General features: G+C 41.1%; 1 protein-coding gene across 1 annotated transcript in view; it reads left to right on the top strand.

Annotated features, from left to right (window-relative positions):
• Positions 1–27896, top strand: part of DLGAP1 (DLG associated protein 1) — a 597103-nt gene that overhangs the window by 385505 nt on the left and 183702 nt on the right. The gene's annotated exons all lie outside the window — the stretch shown is intronic.

Below are 27896 nucleotides of genomic sequence, written 5' to 3'. Positions count from 1 at the left end.
CTTCAAGATGCCTTTAGGAGGTGTTGATTGTTTTCAGTTGTCTCTGATGGCTTTACATTGAAAATCTTGGGGGTGTACAAAGCTAAACAACTAAGTCCTGAAATATATCACTTATTAATCAGGGAGGGATCGGGTGACAACTGTCTTCTATCTGAATGAGCCATCACTGAAAAATATTATCATCTGGTGACTACTTTCTACCCCAAGACCATAAAGCACACTTTCAGCATAAATGCATTATCCTTTAAATATTACCCGCCCATGCACCTCACAATGATTATGAATCTTGACAGGCCACTCGAGCTTAATCTCCTTTGACTGAATGACTTGACCATCACCATGTCTATTTACAGAACAGCTCAGTCTGTACCCACGACCCTCTATTCTGGATCTTCTGGCCCGATGGCCTTAGTCCATATACAAGACCCTCTAGTCCAGATATTACAGCCCAGCGGCCTAAGTCTATGTGTCTGTGATGCTTGAAAGAAGGGGTGGGCATGAGGAAGAAAGCTAACAGCATGTGGGGGTGCATTAGTAGGAAGTAGAACATTGCCAGCAGATCAAAGGAAGTGATTATTCCCCTCCATTTAGCACCAGTGAGACCACATGTGGAGAACTGAGTCCAGTTTTGGCCCCGCACTATAGAAAGGATGTGAACAAATTGGAGAGGGTCCAGCAGAGGTCAATACAAATGAATAGGTAGCTGTAGTGCATGACTTCTGAGGAGAGGCTGAGGGATTTGAGCTTATTTAGTCTACAGAAGAGAAGAGTGAGGGGGGATTTGATGGCAGTCTTTAACTACCTGAAGGGAGGTTCCAAAGAGGATGGAGGCTGTTCTCAGTAGTGACAGATGCCAGAAAGAGGAGCAATGATCTCAAATTGCCGTAGAGGAGGGCTAGGTTGGATATTAGGAAAAACTGTTTCACTAGGAGGGTGGTGAAACACTGGAATGGGTTACCTAGAGAAGTGGTGGAATCTCCATCCCTAAAGGTTTTTAAATCCCAGCTTGACAAAGCCCTGGCTGGGATCATTTAGATGGGGTTGGTCCTGCTTTTGGCTGGGGCCTCCAACCCTAAGATTCTATGGTTCTAAAGTTCAGAATTTATAATTCTAGTGCATAGAATACTTTACTAGGACACACATGCATCACTGCCCTAATTATGGTTGGCTAAATCCCTAGAATGTGAGGTTTGATGATGCTTTCTAGGTCTGGCTTTACTGTGAACCTTCTAAGCAAAAAAAAAAATGCAGTCTGAAATATCATTTAACGCAGCTGAATCTTTCAAAAGAAATTTAACATTTTACACTACTCTCCATAGCACACAAGCTGCATGTCAATCAGCACTAATGCTGTTGCCATGAATGAAAGTTAGAAGTAGCTTTCCAGGAAACTGGTTGTAATTGTGCATTACAGTGGGAAACATCTAGAACAATGTCACTGGTTTCTGTAGGATTAGTCTAGATTTACATGCTTTATTGGAGATCAGGATGTTGCCCAGCATATGATGCTATGCTAAGAATATGAAGAACTTTGCTTTAGGTTAACACTCAATATCAAACATTTCTTAGCCTGTTTTCAGAACTGATGACAACCCTGATCTACGCATAGGTCTGGTTCAAAATCTGACCATGCTGCACAACACAGCCATAACCTTAATTTTGTCCATTGTGGATTTTTAGTAATGTTTCCTATCATTATCAATAGAGGATAATGCAGTAATTTGTTTGAACCTGCATTTTTTAACAGAGTTTGGCCCATATAGTTGACACTTTTGTCACTTTTCTTGGATTTCAAGTGTTCCAATTCCATGTTTCTTTAGGAAGAAAACCTTCCTGCTTTTAGAACTTCTGAAGAACAATAAATAGTAAATGTTTCCAAGTTATCTTCAGTGATTTAGGAATACTTAATGAGAGAATTTAGAGCCATTACTGTTTGGCACCAATTCAAAATCTCATCCAGATGGTAGTGCCCAAAACCTAAGGAATAATTGTGAAGTTAGTTTTTTTAACAATTTTTATTTATTTATTATATTGTGGTAGCACTCTGGCCACATTCAGATGCGGGGAGGCCCCTAACAGACCCATGGAAAGACACGTTCCCTGCTCTGCAGAGTTTACAATCTGAGCTCACTCTAGTTATTAATGGATAGTTCAGCACATCAGAACTACTGTCCATCTGTGGTTATTTTCTTACAACCACTGGCTGAAGTTATGCTTGTATATTGAATAATAAAAGAAGGGCCAACAGATGGAAATTACAGATTATTGTAAATGGGGATTACATATATAAATAGAGGAGTTAATTGTTTAATGGTTTGAGAAAGTGTTCTCTTTTTGAGTGAGTGGTGTACTGCTTCCTAATGCTCGAATTGACAGGATTTTTGGTGGCACATTTGTATTTTTTTGGTTTTTTCCCTTTGTCAGGCCCCGATTGATAAATACAAAATTGATTTAAAGTCTCAGTGAAGTAAGAACTACAGGAGAGATTTGAAGTCTAGATAACCTGCTTTACAATCAGAAACTAAGAAGCTCAATCCACTTAGCTAATGAAAGGGAAGCTTAAGAGGTGACTTTATCATAGGCTGGAAGTGCCTACATAGAGAGAAGATTTCTAATGACAGAGAGCTCTTAAATTTAGGAGACAAAAGCATAATGAGATCAAATGGTTAGAAGCTGAAACTAGATAAAATTAGAACAAGATGCAGATATTTAAAATTGAGGTTAATTATCCATCGGAACATCTTTCCAGGGGAAGTGGTACAGTTTCCATCTCTTGAAATCTTGAAGTCAAAAGTGGATGTCTTTCTAAAAGAGGTGATGTAGGTCAACCAGGAATTATGGAACAGAAGTTGTGGATCTGATGCAGGAATTAAAGGATGAGTTTCTATTACCTTTTTTATGCAGAAGTTCAACTAGATCTTCTGATCTTAAAAATCAGTTATTCAGTTTAGTATATGCAAAATGTTTTCATTGGAAAGGCAGGATTTCTTCAGGATAGAAGAGACATAATATTTTAAATTTGATTTTTCCCTGTTCAGAAGTTTCTGGGAAATGCATAATGTGAGGGATTAATTCAAAACAGTGGTGTGAACATCCTTTTCCTTACCTCCAAAATAAAATGTGATGGAGACAGGAAAAAGTGTATGGAAAAAATGTAACATGGTGTTTTGTGTGCAAACTAGTTTGACTTCTATGGTTTTCTCATTTTGAAGGTTTTAGCACTTCTTAACAAGCATAGTTCCCCTGAAGCATTTTGAGTGCTCAGCAACTGCTTAATACAGATGTAGTTTGAGCTGCAAACATTTTTTTTTCAGATCACAGTTTATATTTAGCTTTTATCATTTAAAACATTCAGGTCAAGCCATTCTGCATTAGGACCTACAAATAAAAACTTAAGAATGACCATGTGGGGCCATACAATGGCCCATCAAGTTTTTGAAAGTTGGAGGTTTGGGGACACCTGGAGCATAGGGTTGCATACCTGACTATTTTGGCTAATTAAATGTTGATGGACCTCACTTCCATTAATTTATCTAAATCTTTGTTTGAACTCAGTAATACATTTGGTTTTCACAACATCACTCAGCAATGCGTTGCACAGGTTGACTGCACACTGTTTGAAGTACTCCTTATATTTGTTTTAAACCTGTTGCCTATTAATTTCATGGATTGACCCATGCTTCTTGTGTTAAGTGAAGGGATAAATAATATTTCCCTATTCACTTTCTCCACACTATTCAAATACAGCACAATATAAGGAAAGTCTACATTATCCTAACGGTATGCACTTGATCATATGGCATTAATTACACAACAAAGTTGATAAATTCCTTACATTTTACAACATATATTTTATTTATGTTTTATATGGTTAAGTGATAAACCAATGTTGTACCCCTTAAGGGCATGTATTACTAGTTTTGAACTTACCAAATATCATAAATAATGCTCATTCTTTCATTATTATCTTCAAACTAGTGAGCCTCCTCAGTCTTAATAAGAGAGGTTTAAGATTAGATATTTTCTGTTTCTTTTCATGCTAAGCCTGATTTTCATTTACTTAAATTGTCAATTAGGAGTAATTCCACTGAGGTTCATGGAGTTGTATCATTGAATGACTGACAGATGAAAGCAGAGACAGAATCAAGCCTCATACTTACTTTCTATCCTTCCTATTTTATTATGTTAAGCACCAGCATGGACACAAAAATGAATGGTTATAAACTGGCCATCAACAAGTTTAGGTTTGAAATTAGGTGAAGGTTTCTATTCATGAGTGGAGTGAAGTTCTGGAATGACCTTCCAAGGAAAGCAGGAGGGGACAAAAAAACCTAACTGGTTTCTAGACAGTCTGTTAAGTTTATGGAAGTATGATGAGATTTCTTATAATGGCATGTCTCCCATATGCTCGGGGTCTAACTGCCTTATTTGGGGTAGAAGGCATTTTCCTCCAGGTCAGACTGTCAGAGACCCTGGTTTGGTTTAGTTTTTTCACCTTCCTTTTCAGCATAGCACATGGGTCACTTGTAGATTTAAACTAGTATAAATGGTGAATATTTTGTAACCAGAAGTCTTTAAACCATGACTTGAAGACTCCAGTAATTCAGCTAGGGTACGTCTGCACTGCACAACTATATCAAAATAGGCTATTCCGGAATAGTTATTCTGAAATAGCTTATTTTGAACTAGCACGTCTACACTGCAGGGAACCCTCAAAATTAGTCCAAGGCAGGCTTCCCTGATGTAGATGTGCTGTTTCGATTTAGAGCCCCAGGAGGCACTGGGGAGGAATAACTTAGAATGGTCCTGGTGAGGGGCTATTTCGAAATAGCAGCAGTGGAGTGTCTACATATGCCTTATTTCAAAATAGCTATTTTGAAATAGGCATTATTCCTCATAGAACAATGTTTACAGATTTCAGAATAAGCCATCTGTTGTTTTTGAAATAATTTCAAAACAATGGAATGGCTGTGTAGACACTCACAGTGCTTGTTATCTCAAAATAACGGCGCAATGTAGACACACCCTTAGTGAATACTAGTCTGTTTCAGGAGTGGGTAAGGTTCCGTGGCCTGCAGTGTGCAAGAGGTCAGACTAGGTGATCACGCCAGTCCCTTCTGACTTAGTCTCTGAGTCTATTCCTTGTTTGCCTGACTATGCTTCCAATCAGGAAAGCTCAAGTGAATTGGAAATATTCTTGAATGTATTCTGTATTTACTTGTTTCTACTAATAATTACACCGAATTATTCCCCAAGTTTAAGTTAAGGTTGGGTATAAAGAGGGGGTTCCATTCTCACACTAACTAAGCCTTCCCCCCAAACCTGCTCAGGGGCAGGTGAAATAACTCCCACTTTATCCTGGCCAATCTGGTAGTAACAGAAAAAATTTCTTCCCAGCCCTCCGAGAAAGGTGTGGCTAACAGTGGGCTCAGCGGATCATCACCAAACGTGGTATGTCACCACTTCCGAGGTTGCAGGATGCTCTGCCTGACCTGATAAAAATATATGTATTAGTGCGTCCATAGTTAAAGTGGATTTAGATTAATCTTATAAATACAGGTTATTTTCCTTAAAACGACAGCATTTGTCTAAGAATTTAAGTAGAAAATAATTAGTTAAAATTAATTTTAAAATTATCTTTGACTGTGTCTTTTCATACCTTAACATATTTGGCTTTCTTTTATTTTATAATGGTTCTTTTGGTGATAATTATAACATGTATAATACCGGGTTTGGGTTTTTGTTTTAATCTCATGTGTTAAACTTGTAAATTATGTAAGTAACAAATCAACCAATACAGCAACAACAAAAACAAAGGTGGAAAGTTTTGACAGTTCATTACAAATAATTAGAACCCCTTTCATTAATTATAAGAGAATATTAAGCTTCTTTTTTGTTACAATCTGATACATTTACTAGTATCACTTTACCATTCTTTAAAGGTATTTGCTCAGATAATCCTTTTATGTGGGTCAACTGAATCTCAAGAGTGCACCATATTAATTACCATTTTTTTAATAAAAGGGTTTGTAGAAACTAGCTCAGGAAAAATACAAGCTTCCTCCGATCTTGTGGTTTGCATAGAAGTGAGCATTATTTTGGCTCTTGTCGCTTCCAGAATGATAATTTTGTAGAAGCTGATTCTGAAGAGGGCATTTTAATAAGCAACTGTAGTTTTGAGTTAAGCAAAGGTGTTTTCTTTTTATTTTAACAATTGTCTTTGCTGCTATCCAAGGTGGTATATAGAAGGTAGTTCAAAAAGTTCTTTGGGGTGGCTGCTCATGCATATGACCTGCAGCAGTTGGTAAGCCTTTAATATAAGTGAAACTTTCGCACATCTTTGTCTCTTGCCTGGTTTCCTGGTGCCTCATTGAAGAAATATGATCTGGGCAGATAACTACAGGCAGTCCCCGGGTTACGTACAAGATAGGGACTGTAGGCTTGTTCTTAAGTTGAATCTGTATGTAAGTCGGAACTGGCGTCCAGATTCAGCCGCTGCTGAAACTGATCAGTTTCAACAGCGGCTGAATCTGGATGCCAGTTCTGACTTACATACAGATTCAACTTAAGAACCCCAGGCGTCCCCAAGTCAGCTGAAACTGCTGAAACTGATCAGCGGCTGATTCCAGGAAGACGGGGGCAGAGCAACTCTGCCTCGGGCTTACTGTAGTCAGCCGCTGGTCAGTTTCAGCAGCGGCTGACTTGGGGACGCCTGGGGCAGAGCAGCTGGGGTGCTGCCGGGTTGGTCCAGTAGCGCCGAGGAGCGGCGCTGCAGGACCAACCCAGCAGCGTCCCAGCTGCTCTACCCCAGGCGTCGTGGGCAGAAAAGCCTGGTCTGCTGGGAGGGAGGGGGCACTAGCTGCGCTCCCCCCCCCAGTAGACCAGGGAGACGCGGAGCAAAGCCGCGGAGGACGCCCGCAGCGGGACAGCCGCGGCGCGCCTGGGCTGTCCCGCTGCGGGCGTCCTCCGAGGCTTTGCTCCCCGGCACCCTGGTCTGACCAGCAGACCAAGGAGATGGGGAGCAGCTTTTCTTGCCCCGGAGAACGTGGGCGGCAGGATCGCGGCTCATCTGGGCGTCCCGCCGCTCCCGTCCTCCGGGGCGAGAAAAGCCCCGTTCGTAACTGCGGATCCGACATAAGTCGGATCCGCGTAACTCGGGGACTGCCTGTAGTTGGAATCAAAGTTCTATGAGGAATCCTCATGATTCCTCTAATTTCTCCAAAGCATTAACACATCATTAAAAGTGCTGTCTCTGAACCCTATCTTAAAAATACATTTTTTCCAAAACTAAAAATTCATCAGTACCACATCATAAAGCAATCTACTGACAACATATGGAATTCCCAGCTGTTAAGATCAATGGTCTTACCTTATTTGTTATGTCACTAACCTCTTCTGATTTCTTATGTGGCCCTGGTGAAGCTGTTCCATTACATACTCAATTATTTTGTATTTCAAATGGGGCAAGGGCAGGCAACAAACCTGAAGGAATGGCATTATCAGAATTGAGGGTTTAGGTAGTGCCAGCAGCTGACAATCAGGCCCGGGACAAGGAGCAAATAGAGAGCTTACAGAATGTGATACTGACATCTTTTATAGAATATAAATGTTGCTTGGACTTAGAAGTGTACCATGTAAGAAGCAAAGATTTCCTGGCAAGGGTAGTGAAAGGAAACAAAAAAATCCTATATTTGTTTTTTAGTAGGTCAAGACATAGAAACACTCCATGCTTAAAAGCAAGAGCAATGGAAAGTGCCTTATAAAAGTATATTTTATTATAGTTAAATCAGCCTTGTGCTCTCAACTGTGTGGGGGGAGTAGGCGAAGGAAGAATGAAATTTTGTATTTAAAACAGTGTTCATTTTGATATTTGAATAATAAGAAATGTGAATCTAAGAACCATTTTAGTTTTAGTGCATCACAATTTGAAAGCATGTAATGTCACCTATATGTAATCTCCCATCACCATAAAAGCATAGGTCTCATTCTATGTGTTGTGCACGGGGTGGACCCCTGCACATAGGACTAAGAAAAGCCAGGCACCCGATGTGAATGTGAATAGTGTGATATCAGTATAGCATACAGTAAGGCTATGTCTAGACTACAAGCCTCTTTCGAAAAAGGCTTTATACGAATCTTTCGAAAAAGCTTCTTTCAAAAGAGAGTGTCTAGACTGCAACCACTTCTTTCGAAAAAGCAGCTCGCATATTTGAAAGAGAGCACCCAGGCAGTCTGGATGCTCTCTTTAGAAAAAGCCCTGTTTGCATTCAAGAACGCCTTTTTTCGAAAGAGCACTTTCGAAAAAGGTGTTCTTCCTCATAAAATGAGGTTTACCGCGGTCAAAAAAACCTGCTGCATTCTTTTGATTTAATTTTGAAAGAACGCAGCGGCAGTCTAGACTCGGGAAGTTTTTTTTTAAAAAGGCCACTTTTTTGAAAAAACCCTGTAGTCTAGACACACCCTCAAGCCTCTTACAATCACACGAGCAATTGTTTGGCTATACTGGAGGAATGATAGGGGCATCTGATATAGTTTTAATCAAGCTGTAACTTTATTATTAGATGTCTGGGACTATGCAGCAGATGACAGTGTATAGTGCAAGTAACTCCATGTTTGTTCAGTAATAAGCCAGGGGGCTTAAGCCAGTTATCCTCCCTCTTTTTCCGTCCACGTGCCCCAGCCAAACCCATCGCAGGGGCCTTACGTGCTCACCCCTCATGTGAGGGTTAAGGGGGCTATATGAAAGGGGGGGTTAGCTCCCTGCTGTACCATTCATAAGAGTCCCAAACTCTTCCCTCTGTTCCTTTAACCAGTACTTTCTTTTTAAAATCCTTTACCAATACATGTTGTCTCACCTGCTCCTGGACTTACTGCTTTTCCATCCCTTGACTCTTCCAGTCCCAGAGGATGAGTCAGCAGTGCCAAACTGATCCACGCTGCCTTTTGCAGCAGCTTCTGACCTATTTTCTTCCCTCCTCAAGCACTGCTCTCTTTCTCTCTTCAAGCTGGACAATGCCCGCCTCTGCCCTCACCCATACACACACACTTAAAAGGAACAAAGTGGCCAGTGTCTGAGGTCAGAATTTAGCCCCAATTTTTGCTGCAAAAATGTAGTGCTAAAGAGTTTCACAAGGCTTAGACTACTAAAAAAGCTAGTGCAAAGTGGATTAATAACCTTGCAGATGCAAGTGTAGATCATGTTGGCTGAAGTTCCACATAAGCTTTGATCAACAGTGTTCATTATTCTGCTGTAAAATTACCCCAGTTGCTGCCCGTGGATCAGTGTGGTATAGAGTCCGAATGCCTCCAATCGAATCCTGCTTTTCTCATATAAATTAAAGGTGACTTTTTTTTAAAAAAAATTACTAGGATTTGACAGCATTAAAATACCTGAGTTTTACAAGAATACTATTGTATGTTACTCACATTGTATTTAAGTTTTAAATGCTGGGCCTCACATTCTGATTGAAAACATGAGTTTTCAACAGTTTATAAGTGAATAATGTACAGAAAACGAATCCTTTCATATCTCTGCATGCAAATTATTAACACAGCACTTCTTGTGGCATACTTATATGTTCACGAGTGCTTCCGCGCTGAAGGGATATCCTGGGACTATTCTGTTATTTGCCTCTGCTGAGAATGCAAGGCAGGTTCTTTCTCTGTGTCATCCTGAGTAGTTCCAATCATTTGCATTCTATGTAATCCAGCTTCTCCTTTCCCTTTGTGACATCTTCTAGCTACGAAAAAACCATCATAGAATCTCTGTACAGCTACAGCAAAATGCAGGACTATGTAGCACTTTAAAGACTAACAAGATGGTTTATTAGATGATGAGCTTTCGTGGGCCAGACCCACTTCCTCAGATCAAATAGTGGAAGAAAATATTCACAACCATATATACCAAAGGATACAATTAAAAAAATGAACACATATGAAAAGGACAAATCACATTTCAGAACAGAAGGAGGAAGTGGGGGGGGGGAGGAAGGTAAGTGTCTGTGAGTTAATGATATTAGAGGTGGGGAAAGGTAGATGTCTGTGAGCTAATGGTATTAGAGGTGATAATTGGAGAAGCTATCTTTGTAATGGGTAAGGTAGTTGGAGTCTTTGTTCAATCCCCCCGGAGAGTGTCGAATTTTAGCATGAATGACAGTTCAGAGGATTCCCTTTCAAGTGCAGATGTAAAAGGTCTTTGTAGCAGAATGCAGGTAGTTAAGTCGTTGAGACAGCGTCCTTTCTGGTTGAAATGGCAAGAAATTGTTTTTTCTTTGTGATCCTGTCTAATATCTGTTTTGTGGGCATTAATCCTTTGGCGAAGTGTCTGAGACGTTTGTCCAATGTACATAGCAGACGGACACTTTCGGCACATGATAGCATAAATTATATTTCTGGATGCGCAGGAATATGTGTTCTTGATCTTATAACTCACTTGGTTAGGTCCAATAATGGTATCAGCAGAATGAATATGTGGACAAAGCTGGCAAGGGAAGGTACCAGGGTTGGTATTAGTGTGGTATGCCCTATGGTTGTTGGTAAGAATCATCTTGAGGTTAGGTGGTTGTCTATAGGAGACTATGGGTCTGTCTCCCAGAGCCTCTTGGAGTTTGGTATCCTGTTCCAGTATAGGCTGTAGTTTATTGATAATGTGTTGGACAGGTTTAAGTTGGGGGTTGTAGGTGATGACAAGTGGTGTTCTATTGTTGGTTTTCTTGGATCTGTCTTGAAGTAGATGGTTTCTAGGTATTCGTCTGGCTCTTTCAATTTGCTTTTTTATTTCTCCGGGTGGGTAGTTGAGATTTATAAATGCTTGGTAGAGATCCTGAAGCTTCTGGTCTCTGTCAGTGGGATTAGAGCATATGCGGTTGTATCGAAGGGCTTGGCTATAGACGATGGATTGTATGGTGTGTTCCGGATGGGAGCTGGAAGCATGTAGGTAACTGTATGAGTCAGTGGGTTTTCTGTAGAGAGTGGTGTCTAATTTTCCATTGTTGATTTGTACTGTGGTGTCCAGGAAGTGGACCTCTTGTGTGGAATGGTCCAGGCTGAGGTTGATGGTGGGGTGTAGGTTGTTGAAATCTCTGTGGAATATCTCCAGTGTTTCTTGGCCATGCATCCAGATCATAAAGATGTCATCGACGTAGCGTAAGTAGAGAAGGGGTAAAAGGGGATGGGAGTTGAGGAAACGTTGTTCTAGGTCAGCCATAAAGATGTTAGCATACTGTGGGGCCATGTGTGTACCCATGGCTGTGCCGCTGATCTGGAAGTATAAGTTGTTCTCAAACTGGAAATAATTGTGGGTGAGAACAAAGTTACATAGGTCTGCTATCAGGTTGGCAGTGGTGTCCTCTGGGATAGTGTTTCTAATTGCTTGTAATCCGTCTTCATGTGGGATGTTGGTATATAGAGCTTCTACATTGTGATTTGTCCTTTTCATATGTGTTCATTTTTTTTAATTGTATCCTTTGGTATATATGGTTGTGACTATTTTCTTCCACTATTTGATCTGAGGAATTGGGTCTGGCCCACGAGAGCTCATCATCTAATAAAACATCTTGTTAGTCTTTAAAGTGCTACATAGTCCTGCATGTTGCTTCAGCTATACCAGACTGACATGGCTACATTTCTTTTACTGTACAGCTACAGCAAGTGAAAGGTCTTTAGAATTACCAACCAAAACAGGTAATCTGCAGATCCTTAGATTTGAATAGTTATAGATTTGAATAGATTTGAAGTGAGGTAAATGACACATACCAGTCAAATGAATACTTCCAAATTACTGTATTTTGCTTTTCCCTTCTTCTTCAATACCCCTCTGGAAAGTTCATGTAACACTGTTAATAGAATGCTAGGGTAGGATTCAAAGTCAGAAAAGAGAGTTAGAGCTTCATATGCAACCTTAAATTGGTTCCCTTATACATATAATTTGCAATATAGTCTTTAAATATATTTTCACATAGTGTTTCTCAAATAGTACAATTTAATATATTATCACACACAGACTAATTATACATATCCTTCTCTTGCTCTTCGTTTAAGAAATTGATCACGTAACAAAAGTAAAAGATTCACAACAAGACAACATCTCCAATTAGATGTAGTAATAATAATAATAATTAATAATAATGTGTGTAACATAGAATATTGCTCATCTAGATATTTTAATGTATCAAAAGCAGCTGGGTCATTTTCTTCCTCAGAGGTAAGACTAGAAAATGGCAATTATGGGTCTGTGATAGGACCTACCACGAATTCTACATACAATATGCTGCACCCTACCCTGAGAGACAGATTTTGTACTGAAGTACCACAGAAATCAGTCTAATTACATAGTGTATCGTTATTTGTCATAATGGACCTGACTGAAACACATTAAGGATCAATTGTGTGTGTGAATGAGGTAAGTGGGAGTGAAAATTATCACTGTTTGCCATTTTTATATGCAGTTCTCAGATTTGTGCATGCAATCCAAATAATTGCACACCTAACATGATTAAAATTCAGTCTCAATATGTCAAAATGTCGCAGAGATGTATCACTGTTGCAGTTTTTGCAGACTTAGTAATGATATTTGAATGTGACTCACAGATTAATTATGTGTTAGAAGGCTCTTGCAGTGAGTACAATCTGAGTGACTCTCTTAGAGAAGAATTAATTTATTATTAGCTATAGAGACAAAAACTACCAGAAGCAGATAACATGATAAGTTTGGACTTCAATACTGTCTCAGCACAAACACTTATTTTAGTGAAAATCTGGCTCCTACGTGGATGTAACATTTTGCACTCCCAATAGGTATGCTTAGCTGTTTCCACTGGGTGCATCTAATACAGTAGGTCACTTGTGATCAAGTTCTAGGGTATATTGGTTTCTGGCGCCCTTCACCACTGTCATTTGTGAACTTAAATTGTTGGGTGTGCTAATGTAGAGGGGAAAAGTAGACAAGAACAAAAAAGCTTTTTTGTTAAAAGGCATTCTTCTAATGACATAATCCTGTTGTTTTTCTCTGTTGTGAGTTTTCCTTCAATGCTATGCTGATTTCAGTACTCTTCTCAAAGGTCAACCACAGTGTGAGTGTTTTCTTCAAGGTATTCCCATATAGGCTATGTCTAGACTGCAGGGTTTTTTCGAAAAAAATAGCCTTTTTTCAAAAAAACTTCACCAGCGTCTAGACTACAGCCGCGTTCTTTCAAAATTAAATCAAAAGAAAGTGGCTTTTCTTTCGATGGTGGTAATCCTCATTTCATGAGGAAGAACACCTTTTTCCTAAAGTGTTCTTTCGAAAAAAGGCGTTCTGGAATGCAAACAGGGCTTTTTCGAAACAGAGCATCCAGACTGCCTGGGTGCTCTTTTTCGAAAAAGCGGCTCACTTTTTCGAAAGAAGAGGTTGCAGTCTAGACACTGTCTTTCGAAAGAGGCTTTTTCGAAAGATTCTTTTGAAAAAGCCTCTTTCGAAAGAGGCTTGTAATCTATACGTACCCTAATTGACCTGGCTATAAAGTTGAACAAGCATACTCTACCTCTGTGAACCTTTCTCTTGAAAATTCCCTTCTGCCATTCAAAGCCATAATTATAATTAAAATGCCATTTGCCTGAGCTGACTGATTAGCATGGCACTAAAATCCACACATTATTTTCAGACTTTTACCCTAAACACATTTAACATCAGGACATATGCCAAAAAGAATTGGGCAAATGAATGTGGAATCCTATTTTCCTTTTCTTGGACTCTGGATACCTTTTATAAAATACAAGGACACATTTTTTATATATGTATCCTTGTATTTATTTATTTATATACTTGCATTATTGTGATGTAATACTGACATTACTAAAGCTAATAGAAAGGCCATCTCAGGATAACTGGTTGTAAAATATTGAGATCATGGAAAATCAGTGCTCTGTGTTGTGACTGCGTAGTGTATGGCAGTTTGATTCTCAGTCCAAATGCATTTTTCCTATGTTTGTCCAGGGATTGGAATGCTTGAGGCAGCAAAATTCAAAAAGATCTAGACAAACTAGAGAAATGGTCTGAGATAAACAGGATGAAGTTTAATAAGGACAAATGCAAAGTGCTCCACTTAGGAAGGAACAGTCAGTTTCACACTTCGAAGTAGAGAGGCAAATGAAGCATACCGAAGTAGCAAATCAAGCCCGGGATTTAAATATCCCATGCTTGATTTGCATGTTCCCGGCCCGTTGCCATTTTAGAAATTCACTAGCCCGGAGTAACTGCCAGTGTCTACATGCAGCAGTGTAACGGGAGTCCGATTTAAAGCCCCTAATTCGAATTATCTGGTAAACCTCATTGCAGGAGGAATACCAGCTAATTCAAGTTAGGGCTTTAAATCGGACTCCCGTTTCACTGCTGCATGTAGACGCAGGCAGTTACTCCAGGCTAATGAATTTCTAAAATGGCGACCGGCCGGGAACATGCAAATCAAGCACAGGATATTTAAATCCCGGGCTTGATTTGCAACTTCGGCATGCTTCATTTGCCTCCCTCCGTCAAAGTAGGGGGCAAGTGTAGACATATGCCTGCAGAATTGGAAGTGACTGTCTAGGAAGGAGTACCACTGACAGGGATATAAGAGTCATAATGGACAACAACTTAAACATGAGTCAGTAGTGTGACATTAATCCATTAATAGGAGCGTTGTGAGCAAGACACGAGAAGTGATTCTTCTGCTCCACTCTGCACTGATTAGGCTTCAATTGGAGTATTATGTCCAATTCTGGGCACCACATTTCAAAAAAGATGTGGAGAAATTGGAAAAGGTCCAAAGAAGTGCAACAAAAAAGGATTAAAGGTCTAGAAAACATGACCTGTGAGGGAAGACTGAAAGAACTGGGCTTCTTTAATATAGAAAAAAGACTGAGAGGGGAGCACGAAAGCAGTTTTCGAATATCTAAAAGGGTGTTATAAGGAGGAGGGAGGAAATTGTTCTCTTTGGCCTCTGAGGATAGGACAAGAAGCAATGGGCCTAAATTGTAGCAAGGGAGGTTTAGGTTGGACATTAGGAAAAATTTCCTGCTTGTCAGGCTGGTTAAACACTGGAATAAATTGCCTAGGGGAGTTGTGGAATCTCCATCACTGGAGATATTTAAGAGCAGGTTAGACAGACACCTGTCAGGGATGATCTAGATGGTGCTTGGTCCTGCTGGGAGGGCAGGAGACTGGACTCAATGACCTCTCGAGGTCCCTTCCAGTTCTGGTATTCTATGATTCTATGATTTCTAGTCTTTGGTATTTCCTATTAACAGCTATTCTTTTTGGTGACACACGTTAAGGATCCAGGCACTATCTGAGTTACAAATATCTGATCTATGAACTTCCACACTTACAAACAAAAGCTCACCTGCAGCCTCAGAGGGGAATGTTTTTACGATTTATGGAGCCCTACGTGGTATTATTAAACGGGTACCCCTATGCCTTGTGACAGCCCAAACGGGGGGATGACAATTTTTAGATATGTGACTTGTATAATATTCAGCAATGCACTAATGAAATATTTTTAAAACAAATTTTAAACTAACATCCTACGGACTAACACAGTAAATTCAGAAACTGGCGGTATATGCCGTGGGTTCGCAAATGCCTTCGTTACCACTTGAATGGCTCTTTCACAGGTTCAGTGTTCAGGTCTGACAAGCTTTTTCGTTTTTAAGCTAACTAGATCCTCTCTGGAGGAAGCAGAGCCACAGAATAGGAATAGGAAGACTCAGTGGTACCCCAAATTTTTGGATGTCCTAAGTAGCTGTCTATTCTATGTATGGGTAAAGATGTCCCCAGCCTCAGGGGAGCAGGCAAGAGGCACACATCATTGTAAGCAGTGCAAGTGCTGGCCGGAGCACTTTGGAGGAGCAAGGGACAATAGAGCAGCTGGCAGCAGGAGAGGAGCAGTTCTTTGAAGGGGAAAATGCTGCTTCTCTCCAGTCATCAGCTGTATGGCTTTCCGCTGCTCCTCCAGAGTTCTCTGACCTGTGCTGACACCACTCGCTGGTGAACGGAGGCTGGGTGCAGCCCATGAGATGGAGGGGTTTGCAGAAGCCAGCACAGAGCCCATGGCGAAGTGGGAGGCTAGAGGGGGGGCGCGTCGCAGGCATCCAAGAAGTCCTCTTCAGAATCTCCACCTACCTCCTCATCCTCCTCTAACTAAACCTACCTTTCGTCAAGCACCAGCATTCAAGATTAAATAAAAAACCTACTTCTACTATTTTTCATAGCAAATGTATAGTATTTTAGCAACATTGTGTGTTGAATAGGCTTTTGTGGGCTAACCTGGGAACCTAAATACCATGTATAGCATTGTTTCTATGGGAAAATGCATTCCAAGTTCTAAACAACAGAATTAAAAATGAACTTTTGGAACACAACCCATTTGTAAGTTGGGGACTTCCTTTAGAGATACATTGAAATCCTCAAGTTTTAGTATGAGGATAAAGAGAATCTCCTTCCATTTGTCCAGGTTGAATATAATAAGATCAAATGTGAGAACTGTTATAGATGACAGCATCAAAAAGCATATTGATGGGGAAGAAATGTGTTCATATGTTCCAAAAAGACACACTCAGTACCTTTGGAAAGACTATTCTGTTTTTAGACACAGAGGTCTCAATTCAGGAAAGCATCCTTATATGCTACAGGAAGGGTGTTTAAGTGCTTTCCTGAATCACAGCCATAGTTTTAGTCTGACCCAGTCTGAAACCGACATTTCAAAAACAGACCATGACTCACTGAATGATATTTCAAAAGAATTATGTTCACTGCACAAAGAAAGTGCAACCTCCAGAGCAGTCTGGCCCTCATTTTCTCAACGCATGTCTACTGCAAGGATTGCGTAGTGTGCTTAGGTGACTTTTACCCTTAAATTGGAAATCATAGAAACATAAAACACTAGACCTAGAATGGACTTGGAGAGGTCATCAAGTCCAGTCCCCTGCTCTCACGGCAGGGCCATTATTATATGCTGCATACAAAGTCATTATGTGGTCTCACTATTGTATTTTGCTAATATAGTTTTCATGTTCACTTGTGTTCATAAAATTCTCAACTATGTGGAGTTTTTCTATACCTGAAATATGCAATATATATATATATATATATATATATATACACACACCAATAGAGTTACGTGGTGTCTCCTTCAAATGACCTCTGTAAGTCTATTGTGGAGTTTGTCTCATGAATTTTATACTACTCCTGCATGTTCAAATTCTGAAATTACTTGAAAAATAATAAGCATTTACTATATGTAATGTTCACATGAAAGAAACATCTAACCAATAATGTAGCATCTTGTGAGACACTAACTATCATAGGTGCTGACTCCATGGGTGCCTCTTCCTCTGCCTTTCACCCATGGGCAGCACTGTGGACCCACTCCCAACCTCCCCCAGCCTCCCTACACTTTCAGAGTGCTTCAAACAGCTGATTCATGGCATTTAGGAAGCTTTGGGAGGGTAAGGAAGAAGTGGGCATTGGGTGCGCTTTGGGAAAAAGGCAGGGTGGGGCTTTGGAGGAAGGGGTGAAGTGTATGAGGAGTCTGGAGAGGGTGAGTACCCCCTGGCTAGAGGGAAAGTTGATGCCTATGCTAACTATAACCTATTTCTGAATACATAACATACATGTAAAATAGACATACAGTACTATCTGCACTACTCTGCTGTTTTACATGCCCTCTACAAATAAGACTATGATTTAGTCATGGGTATTTTTAGTAAAAGTCATCGACAGGTCATAAATTCACGGCCCCTGACTTGTCCGTGACTTTTACTAAAAATACCCATGACTAAACCTTAGGTGCCCTGGTGGGACCCAGGCACTATTGCTGCTGTGGAGGAGATCTCCAGGGGCTCCGCTGCTACTCCAGGTCAGAGGCAAGGAGGTCATGGGTCATCCACATTGGCTGCTGAAGAAGTCATGGAGGTCCCAGAAGGCCATGACATTTTTAAGCTCCATGACAGACTTATAGACTTATCTATAAATATTATTTGTACATGATTGTAGCTAAAGAGTTTTGCTTCCTGATCATTTGTTTCTTTTAATGAAATACAAGTAATGTAGTTGTGTAATCTTTTCAGATAATATTGGAGAGGCTGTGCTACGTATCACTACATCTTTTTAAAAAGGAGGGGTTTCCAGAGATACGTAAATCAAGAAATGGGTTACTGGAAAGCATTGCATGTTAATAAACACTGAATAAGATGAGTTGTGTATCATTTAATACAAATAAAGGTCATAATAGAGACTATGCACTTAGAATACTTGAAAGCTTGTAAAAATTATAAATTCACATTCCAATGTTTTGTATGCCACTTTGATTCCAATCCATACTGGTGGCATATGAATTATTTAGGGCACAATATTCCAGCTCGTTAAATCATTCCAACATATAACTGATATATGTACAGTGTGCTGTAATATGATATGTGGTCATACTGTGTCAGAAATAAGTATGGACAGATTTTTATCCCCTTCTCTCCTAAGGCATACTTAAAATAACAGTGACAAACATAATACTGATTCTGAATCAGATAACACTTCTCCAGCCTTGCAAGATAATGTTTTATTTCTCTATTATGCCATCCATCACTATACTATCAAGTAGGGTTTTATTCTCCTAGGCACAGAGCTGTATATCCATTGTTTATAAATCTGCAATATCTTCAAAAAGTATCCTTTATTATTTTTATGATTGATTAAACAGTCTTGGTTTGGCCAAGATATTACAGCACAACACAAACTCAGTTTTCCTCATCTCAGCTACTCGTGACATGGTCAGTTTTCCCATTTGCTATTAGCGACACTGACAATTTCCTAGATAGGTTTATCTAATTCTGTTATGGAAATTAATTATCTGCAGCAGAGGCTTTTACATTTTTGCATTTTTTTATTTGCATTCTTATATTCAGTCAATTTTGAAGAACACCTCATTACAGGTTTTCCATCGAAGCCAAATTGCAGCTGCTTCCCTCTTCATTGGAGTTGAGGGTTTACATATCCACAAGTAGTTAGCCAATTGGTCTTTTAGGTCTGAAATTGTATGGACAGCAGCTAACACTTGATCAGGCCAAGGGCTATGCCTGAACCTTTGCAAGATTTTGTTTAAAAGGGGTAACATCTTATACAAATGTACAGATTTGAGTCAAATTTGCCTGGATTATTTACAGACATTCCTTTGGGAAAAGGGCCCATTTTTCCTTCAGAATGGCTGCAAAGAAACCACAATTTTCTATCTACACCCTTTTAGCATTTGCACAACTGCTCAATTCTCTCCATTCTCTGTAGAGTTAAATTCTCTGTGGGTTTTTCTTTTCTTAAAACTTTCTTATCTCTAAAAATAAAAAAAACTGGCCTTGTTTCAGATATTACTCTTGTAAGTATTGTTTTAAGGATTTAGATTTCCAGTACATGTACTTACTGCCTTTTTCTCAGTTCTGCCACAAGGCCTTCAATCTAGCTGTTGCCTGCCTGCTTGTCTGGGCCTGATCCTGTTTTCCTTGCTAAATGGAAAGTGGCTCCTTTCCACAGACTCAGGCTTTGTCCCATTCTTTAGCTTGCAGGCAGTTCTGTACTTACAGAACTGCACCCACAACTCCTCAGGATTTCCCCAATCCTTTTCTAACATTTCTCTGTCCCATTTTGGGTTGCCCCAACCTTCCTGGGCAAACCCTTTCTCTATACCACTAAAATCCATGTCTGTCATGACAGGCTTCATGTTGCTGTATGTCAGGGGTGTCCAAACTTTTTTCAAAGAGGGCCAGATTTTATGAAGTGAACATGCGTGAGGGCCGACCATTTTGCCTGACATTCTTTGAACCATTAAAATTAAACGCAAATTAACTATTTTATGCAAAGTTTATTGCAAACGGCATACTTTTCATTTCGTCACATGGATGACAAATCTAAACAGGTGTTAAATCACTCTGCCTTTCATATCTGAAGGCCACATGAAAAAAAAATCCAGGAAGCTGAAATATATGTCAGGAACATTGTAAAGTACATTACATATTATTGGTAATAAAGGTTGTCTGTCAACTTTTAAGTTAAAAAAATATGAACAGGAACATAACACCAAGTATACATGTTGTGTCCAAATATATTTATAACTGATTTAGACCAACTGACATTAACTGAGATTTTTACAATGTATTCATCTCAATACATATGGATTCGTTGGGGGCCATAAAAGATAGATATTGCCAAATTACCTGTGGGGCCATATTAAACCGGAACACGGGCCGCAATTGGCCCGCGGGCCGGACTTTGGACATGCCTGCTGTATGTGAACCAGTAGCACAATCCTGCCGACTACGCCAGTTCTGTCAGCCGAAATGGTCAGGGCAGTGTGTGCGTGTGTGTTACACCCAAGTCTTCAACTGCTGAGACGCAAAGTCTCGTTGCAGTGGGCAGCCTAGGAGACTGGAGGGCGCCCTGAAAAATAGTTTAACGTCTGTGACTTTACTGCTAGGACCGGGGTCCCGTCGCAGAAGGCAGCCAACAGGCTCTCAGACGCCCCAAGTTTATAGGAAGAGCTTATTACACCTCAGATTTTAGCTGCTAGGATACAGAAATCCCTTCACAATGGGCAGTCTGGGAAAGACTGAGAGATGCCCCAACGGATCTGTCACCTGGGAGTGACACAATCCAAAATGCCCAAGCTCTTCCTATACCTGTCCCTTATGACCGGCTGAAGTTCTTTTAAATTGTGCTTGGTTCTGTTACAGCAACTGAAGGAGTCAGGTTAAAGCTTAAACAGTTACTATTTTATTGTTACAGGGTAAACTTAGCTGTTAAATGCTACTACTGTGTTATAGATAACACAGCCACTACAAAGAACAGGACAGAAATTACACTAATAAGTGTCGAAGCAAAAACACGCTCCTCTCTGTTTTGCTTTATTGATCAGTAAAGCAAAGTGAGCCAAACGTGGTCCCAGCAAAGTCGGGACCAGTAAAGCTGCTAATACAATCAATCCTACTATCTTTATACCCTTAGCCAAACAGTCTGATGTCAGGGCATCCAATTACAGAAAGCCTCAATTAAATTTGGAAAAACAAAGCCTTATCAACAAGATGGCGGACAGGTACGAGGGAGTACATCTCCTGTCCCAACCAGCCCAATTAACACATACCAATAGCCCATCCTGTAGGCCTCTTCTCACGGGGTGACAGAAAGTTCACTCTGGTCTATGTGCTTGAGAGAAAAGCTGAAATGGTTTCTGATATACAAGATGGCTTCTAGCTAAACATAAAATAGCTTCTACATAAGCCACTTACAGGTACCATGAAACCCTTTTGGTTCTCTGAGCTCTTATTAAATGCATGCAAAACAGACACCTAGCAGGTATATATATTCTCACCCCTGCGTTCCAGACTTGGCGTGGCCAGCGTCTTTCTCTCAATCCCTCGGGAAGAAGTAGGGCGAGGTTGGGCATCCCACAGACCTCAGGAGACAATCAATACCTGCCAGCAGGTGTAGATGATTGGAGCTCAAATGGGGTGGGCTACTAAACCCCTCTTTATACCCCTTGGGTCACGTAGGCTTCTTCCTGGGCTCAAGTGGCCAATTAGGAAAAATGGTTTTGAATGCCAAGTTTCCCACAGAAGGGTGCAAAGCATAATTCACACCTGGGAAAATGCAGACAATGGGCACCTCTGGTATGTGATGGGTGAAGATTCCTCTCCTGGGACAGTGCAGGCGTGTCAATTACTGATACTAGCCATCAGGGCGACGGGAGGCCCCAGGTCATCAGCTAGCCCATTTACTGTCTGGTTTCCATTTATGGTAGACAGGGACAGGCAGCACACCTGCGTTCCCAGGACATCAAAGGCTGACTGCCTTTCTCTTGCTCTCTGGAGGGGGGATGAAACAAGATGGGGTTCATGTCTGGCTACAAAAATAAAAAGACGTGTGTTGCCAAAAATAAGCTCTCTTTATTGACCATAACTGGAGTGAGGGGGGAATGAGGATGGGAGAGGGGAGGGGTAAACCTGGGAGGAGAGAGCTGGAAGCGGGAGGCAAGGAGAGGAAGGGGGAGGAGAAGCTCAGGGTTGGGGTCTTGCTTGTCCACTTATTTCCCAGCACTGCGGGTGTGGGGGCCTCGGTGTCCCCGGGGGGGGGGGGGAGCGGGTATGGAGGGTGAAGCGGGGGGGAGGAAGAAGCAGGAGGGGGAGCTGTAGTGGGAGAAGGAGCAAGAGCTGGGGCAGCCGCAGGGGCTGGAGCGGCAGCAGGCAGCAATCTCTGCACCAGGGTCTGCAGGTGGTCACGGATGGCACACCCCTGGTCAAGCAGCTCCCTCAAGTTCTCCCGCCGCAGCTGCAGTCTTCTTGCACCCACTGCTCCTGGCAGCAGACCTGCCTTTGCAGGAGCCCCAAGTGCTTCCACTGATGGTACTCCTGGTTCCGAGTCAGCCTACTGAGGGCCCAGGTGCGGGAGGATGTCCTGAGCAAGGTGATGAGCCCTGCACTCGCAGCTGCTGTGGCTGTGGAGAAACACGAGAAGTGGTCAGTTATCCCTGGGGACACAGTGGGTGAAATCCAGCCCCCCTCTGCAAGGCGAGGACGACAGGTCCCCACACCATCATGTCCTGCTATCCCTAGAGTGTGAGCTGGCCCTGTGCTGTATATAGTGTGGGTGTGGTGGGAGGAAGGGGAGATGTGCCCTGCCTCTGCATAGAGATGGCTTGTGGAGGGAGGGCATCATGCAGTGTCCCTTCCTGGGGCCAGGAGTATGTCATGTGCCTTCATACATACATGTGTGTGGGGTAACAGACCAGGGCCCCTGTGTGGCCTCCATCCGGGACCACATGCCTGGGGTGGCACGGCACATGCACAGGTTGCTGCATGCTCCATGGTCAGCAAGGCCCACAGGCACAGTCCCTAGTCTCCCTTTGCCTCCCCCTCTACCCTGCATAAGGGGACAGTGATGGCACTCACATGTCGAGGCCTCTCCGGCCTTGGATGACACCGGAGACAGGCTTGCTGGGATGGCTCGGGGGTCCTGGGTGTGGGGCACACACCCGCCAGGCTCCTGTGGCTTCTAGCCGTCCTCCTCCTCGGTTTCATGGGCAGGTCCCTCTGCCCCAGGGTCAATGACCACGTGGGGGCACGGACCATCTGACCCCCCCAGGATGCGGTCCAGGGCATCGTAATAGGGGCAGGGATCTGGGTCAGCCCCTAGTTGGGAGCTGCCCCCTGAGGCCCAGCATAGGCCTGCCGCAATTCTTTTATTTTTATGCACACCTGCTCCTAAAAGGGTGTCACAAGGAGAAGGCCTCTGAGGATAGGACAAGAAACAATTGGCTTAAGCTGCAGCAAAGGAGATTTAGGTTGGACATTAAGAAAAACTTCCTAACTGTCAGGGTGGTTAAACACTGGGGCTGTGTCTACACTGGGCCACTTATTCCGGAAAAGCAGTTGCTTTTCCGGAATAAGCTGCGAGCTGTCTACACTGGCCCCTTGAATTTCCGGAAAAGCAGTGACAATTTACTGTAAGAAATCAGCTACTTTTCCAGAAAAACTATGCTGCTCCCGCTCGGGCAAAAGTCCTTTTTCAGGAAAACTGTTCCGAAAAAGGGCCAGTGTAAACAGCACAGTAGTCTTTTCCAGAAAAAAGCCCCGATCGCGAAAATGTAGACGCTCTTTTTCCGGAAATACTTATAACGGAAAACTGTTCCGTTTTAAGCATTTCTGGAAAAAGGTGCCAGTGTAGACACAGCCTGGAATAAATTGCCTAGGGAGGATGTGGAATCTCCATCATGGGAGATATTCAAGAGCAAGTTAAATTGACATCTGTCAGGGATGGTCTAGATGGTACTGGGTCCTGCCATGAGGGTAGGAGACTGAACTCTATGACCTTCCGAGGTCCCTTCCAGTTCTAGTGTTCTATGATTCTATCTTTGGGAGTGGGATTGTTCGGATCTTTTTCTTGTATGCTGAATTTGTATTTTATTAGCATTACAATAATTATGTAATCCTAGGGCTCACATTATGATGCTAATAAAATATTTTTGTCAACAATCATATGGTTATTAATTATATGCCAACCTTTATAATGTGATCCTATATTCAAAGATATTAAAGAATGGAGGAGACTTATTTGGTCATCTGGTCCCTTTTGTAGGACTGTTTCTGAGAGCATGGTTTTTTTTTCTCATTAGAATGCATTTTAAATGACTCAAGTAATACAGTTTCTCCCATTTCCTTTGGGAATCATAGCTGTTCCACAGCTTTATAGATCATGTTAGTAAAGGAGTTGATAAAGCTGTAAAGTGTTCTTTAGAACTGCCGGATACTGTAAGTACTGTGTAGTTGACAAGACCTGACCTGTGAATATAGTCTTTTAGTGCTTTTAAAAGTGCTTTAGGCCATGCCTCTACTTGAGTAAACCAATGAACTCATCATCTTTGAATATTTCAAATGCCATTTGTCATGTTTTGAAAACTCTTTTTAGCATTCAAGATCTCAGAACAATGAATATTTTCTAGATTGTATGGAGGTACTATGGGAGAGTGAAATGCGCCACATCCACATCAGCTCTGTAATATATCAAGAAATATTTTTGTCTTGCTAGAGATTCAAAGGAAAATATAAAATATATTCTGGTTAATGCAAAATAGGCTTTGCTAGATCAAGACCAATGTAGTATTATTTCAGAAAGTCTGTATGGTTGATTTTCTGGTAGATGTGAACACTACAGATAATTAAAACATAAATACTTAACTGTTGGAAATTTGCCATCCAGTTGCTACGCAAGTCTTTCCACACACCGAAAGAAATATTCAGACTGAAATAATGTTCCCAGAGGTATAATGCATTATCAGCCTCAATGGAAACAATAGTGTAGCTGACAATGCTCTAGTTCATTTATGTTAAAAGAAGATGCAAAAAGATGGCACAGCAAGAACTCTCCCCAAAAGCCCAATGCTGCTGCATTACCTTTGTGTGCACCAGCTCCTTAGACATTGCAGCGAAGTATTTTGTGTCATTAGCAATTCATAGATTAGAGGTGTTGATTTTGCAGCAACATTACTCCAACTAGCCTTTTGACTTTGCCCCTGGAAAAACTTAAACAACAAATAGTCTTGCAGCACCTTAGAGACTAACAAAAAACATAGATGGTATCATGAGCTTTCCTGGGCACTACCCATTTCTTCAGATGAATGGAGTTTAAGGAGTCCAGTTTTTAAATAAATAGATGGGGGGGAGGGTAGAGGAGGAAAAAGAAGAAAAAAAGGATGAAGAAATTGTCAGTTAGAGTGCCCATGTTAAATGAAGTTGATAAGAATACTTAGTACCTACTTTAAGAATCCTTTATTTGATTTTTTTATGTCCTTAGGATGTGGAATGTAGATCCAGCCAATGTCTTTGTTTATATTTCTGCTGTAGGAATCAGATTTGCCTGGATCTCAAAGTCATCATATTATTTCAAACCAATTTCAAAAGCCAACTGGACAGGGAAGCTACAGAACTTAATTTCGTTTTCAAGTTTGATTTCTACAGCGGAAGTCTTAACAAAGATATTGGCTGGATGACCCACTACATTCCACATTCTATGACATAATAAACCAAACAAAGAGTACTTAAAGTGAGCACTAAGTATTCTTATTAGTTTCATTTATCATGGACATTCTAATTGTATTGAATCATCTGAGCTAAAGGAATATATCTGGTGCCCAGTTGTAGTTCTGTAATATTAAGTCACTCTGAGGCCAGATATTTCCAATCCACTCTCAAGTAATGGTCTTTTACATTTGCAGAAGCCATCTAGAGGATTTGCTTGTACAAATCCCATTCAGAGGGAGCAGTGAGGCTAAAACACTTTCGTTCTTTGAAAATGTACAAGAAAAGTCTGAACAGTAAAATACCAGACCGCTCTAAGTCTAAAATATTTCTGGTAAAGAGTAGGAATAAGTCAATAGGTAGGCAATGGTTCCAAAACTGCCTACGGTAAAAGGATTACAGTTGGGATATTTTTCATGGAGCAACCTTTATTATTATTATTATTTTATTATTGATTTGATATTGTGCCGTGGCGAGGGAAGGGATGGCGTATTCAGACAATGTTCTGTATAAATCTGACAGTCCCCTTCTTCCTGCATCTCAGGGTTACTCCTTGTTGAGGCAGAGAGCAGGGCTCTGACTTTTCAGGACTTTTCAAAAAGCATTACACAGAATTACAGCTCATGGCTATTTTATGTAAAGCCCTGATAAGTGAATGTTAATAGTTCCCAGTTGATTTCAAATAGTGCATACTATACACTCTCTTCCTGAAAACCATCATTTAATGTGCACAAAAACACCTTGTAAATCCTATTTGGAATACAGTGAAAAACTGTTAAACAAAAGCTATTAGCTGGTAAATGTACCAGTGTTCTCATACAGACATTCCTCCTTTTGTTACAAACATTCAAATGTACGGAATCAGCAAAACCTTTTTTACACTTCAGCACGTGTCAAGACACATTCCTCTCTGATCTTCTCTCAGAGATGAGTTCTCAGTCTTTATAGGATGATAATAGTGAACTGTGCCATCTGGATTCTCCAAGCTTGAGAAGCAGTGGTGTCGCCGTCTTTTCAAAAACCTCAGGACCCAGTCAGCAAACAGTCTGGAGATCTCCACAGCCAATAGCATTCTAACTTTTGGGTTAATATGTGACTAGGCCTCTCAGTTCCTAGTGAAACAGTAGTATGTAGCTTGTGTCCAAAGTGGTAAAGGGCTTGGGACTCCACACACAAGCAAGCACAATTCTTGGTTCTATGTCCGTGGTCACCAACCAGTAGATCGCGATCTACCGGTAGATCTCGGAGGCTCTAAGAGTAGCTCTTGAGCCCTCTCTGAACTGCGCACCTGCGCAATACATTTACATTAGATTTCCTCATTTGAGGAGCAGCTACTCACCGAGCAACAGCACAGGTGAGTAGCTGCGAGGAATGGTGGGAATTTTTTTTAAAGTAGCAGTATAAGGATTGGGGATAGCAAGTGATGGAGAGGAGGAGAATAGAGAGGGCGGGGCTTCAAGGAAGGGGCAGTAGATCTTGGCTTGGTCTGCCATTAAAAAAGTGATCTTGGGTGTAAAAAGGTTGGAGACCACTGTTCTATGTCATTCAGCTGCTGAATCTTCTGGGCTATTTTTAGCTCCCTGGTTTTTAACCTTCCCTCTCCCACACACACCCTTGTTCCCTAATTGAGTCAGCTTTCAGAAGCTGACTAAGTTATGACCTGGCAGGAGAGTTGCCCACAATGAGAACATCATACAGAGATCTCAGAACAGCTACTGATTATGACTGGTAATTACTTCACCATGTTCTGGAAGTTTCTGGGTCTTTCCAACTGCTCTCTGCATTTGGGCAAAGATGCAGACTGTCTAACTAAGATCTGTGTCCTCCACACTGGTTCTCTCCCATGAAGAAACAAAATCAATTACCACAATATAAAGCATATATGTTACTCTTAAAGCAATACAAGAAAGAAAAAGTCTTATCTTTGCTAAGAGCTGCTTAAAATCTAAGTAGACAAAAGACATAAAGTGAATGAAATATACACTTGGAGTCTGATCTAATATCCAATGAAGTCAATGGAGAGCCTCCCATTGACTACACTATGTTTTGCATTGAGTGCTAAGTAACATAGAAAGTGTTCTGAAAGAGCCTGATTTTGTTTAATGAATTCTGGCCTGAGCCTGCAATGTGCGTATGAGTAATTTGGGATCCACTGAATATGCATATAAGGATTTGCACACATGCAGAAGTGTTTTCAGGATTGGGGCCTTATAGGATACATGACAGCATTTTTGCTGCTATTAGTCAGTTAGCAATGGTGGGTTTCACTGAAGAAAATCTTCCCTTGTCTAATTTTCACTTGGTAGAACAAGTTCATTCTTTCTAATTAG

This window comes from Pelodiscus sinensis, chromosome 2, assembly GCF_049634645.1.
Source record: "Pelodiscus sinensis isolate JC-2024 chromosome 2, ASM4963464v1, whole genome shotgun sequence".
In the NCBI taxonomy this organism is placed as follows: domain Eukaryota; kingdom Metazoa; phylum Chordata; order Testudines; family Trionychidae; genus Pelodiscus; species Pelodiscus sinensis.
This window is presented reverse-complemented; position numbering and strand designations above follow the sequence as displayed.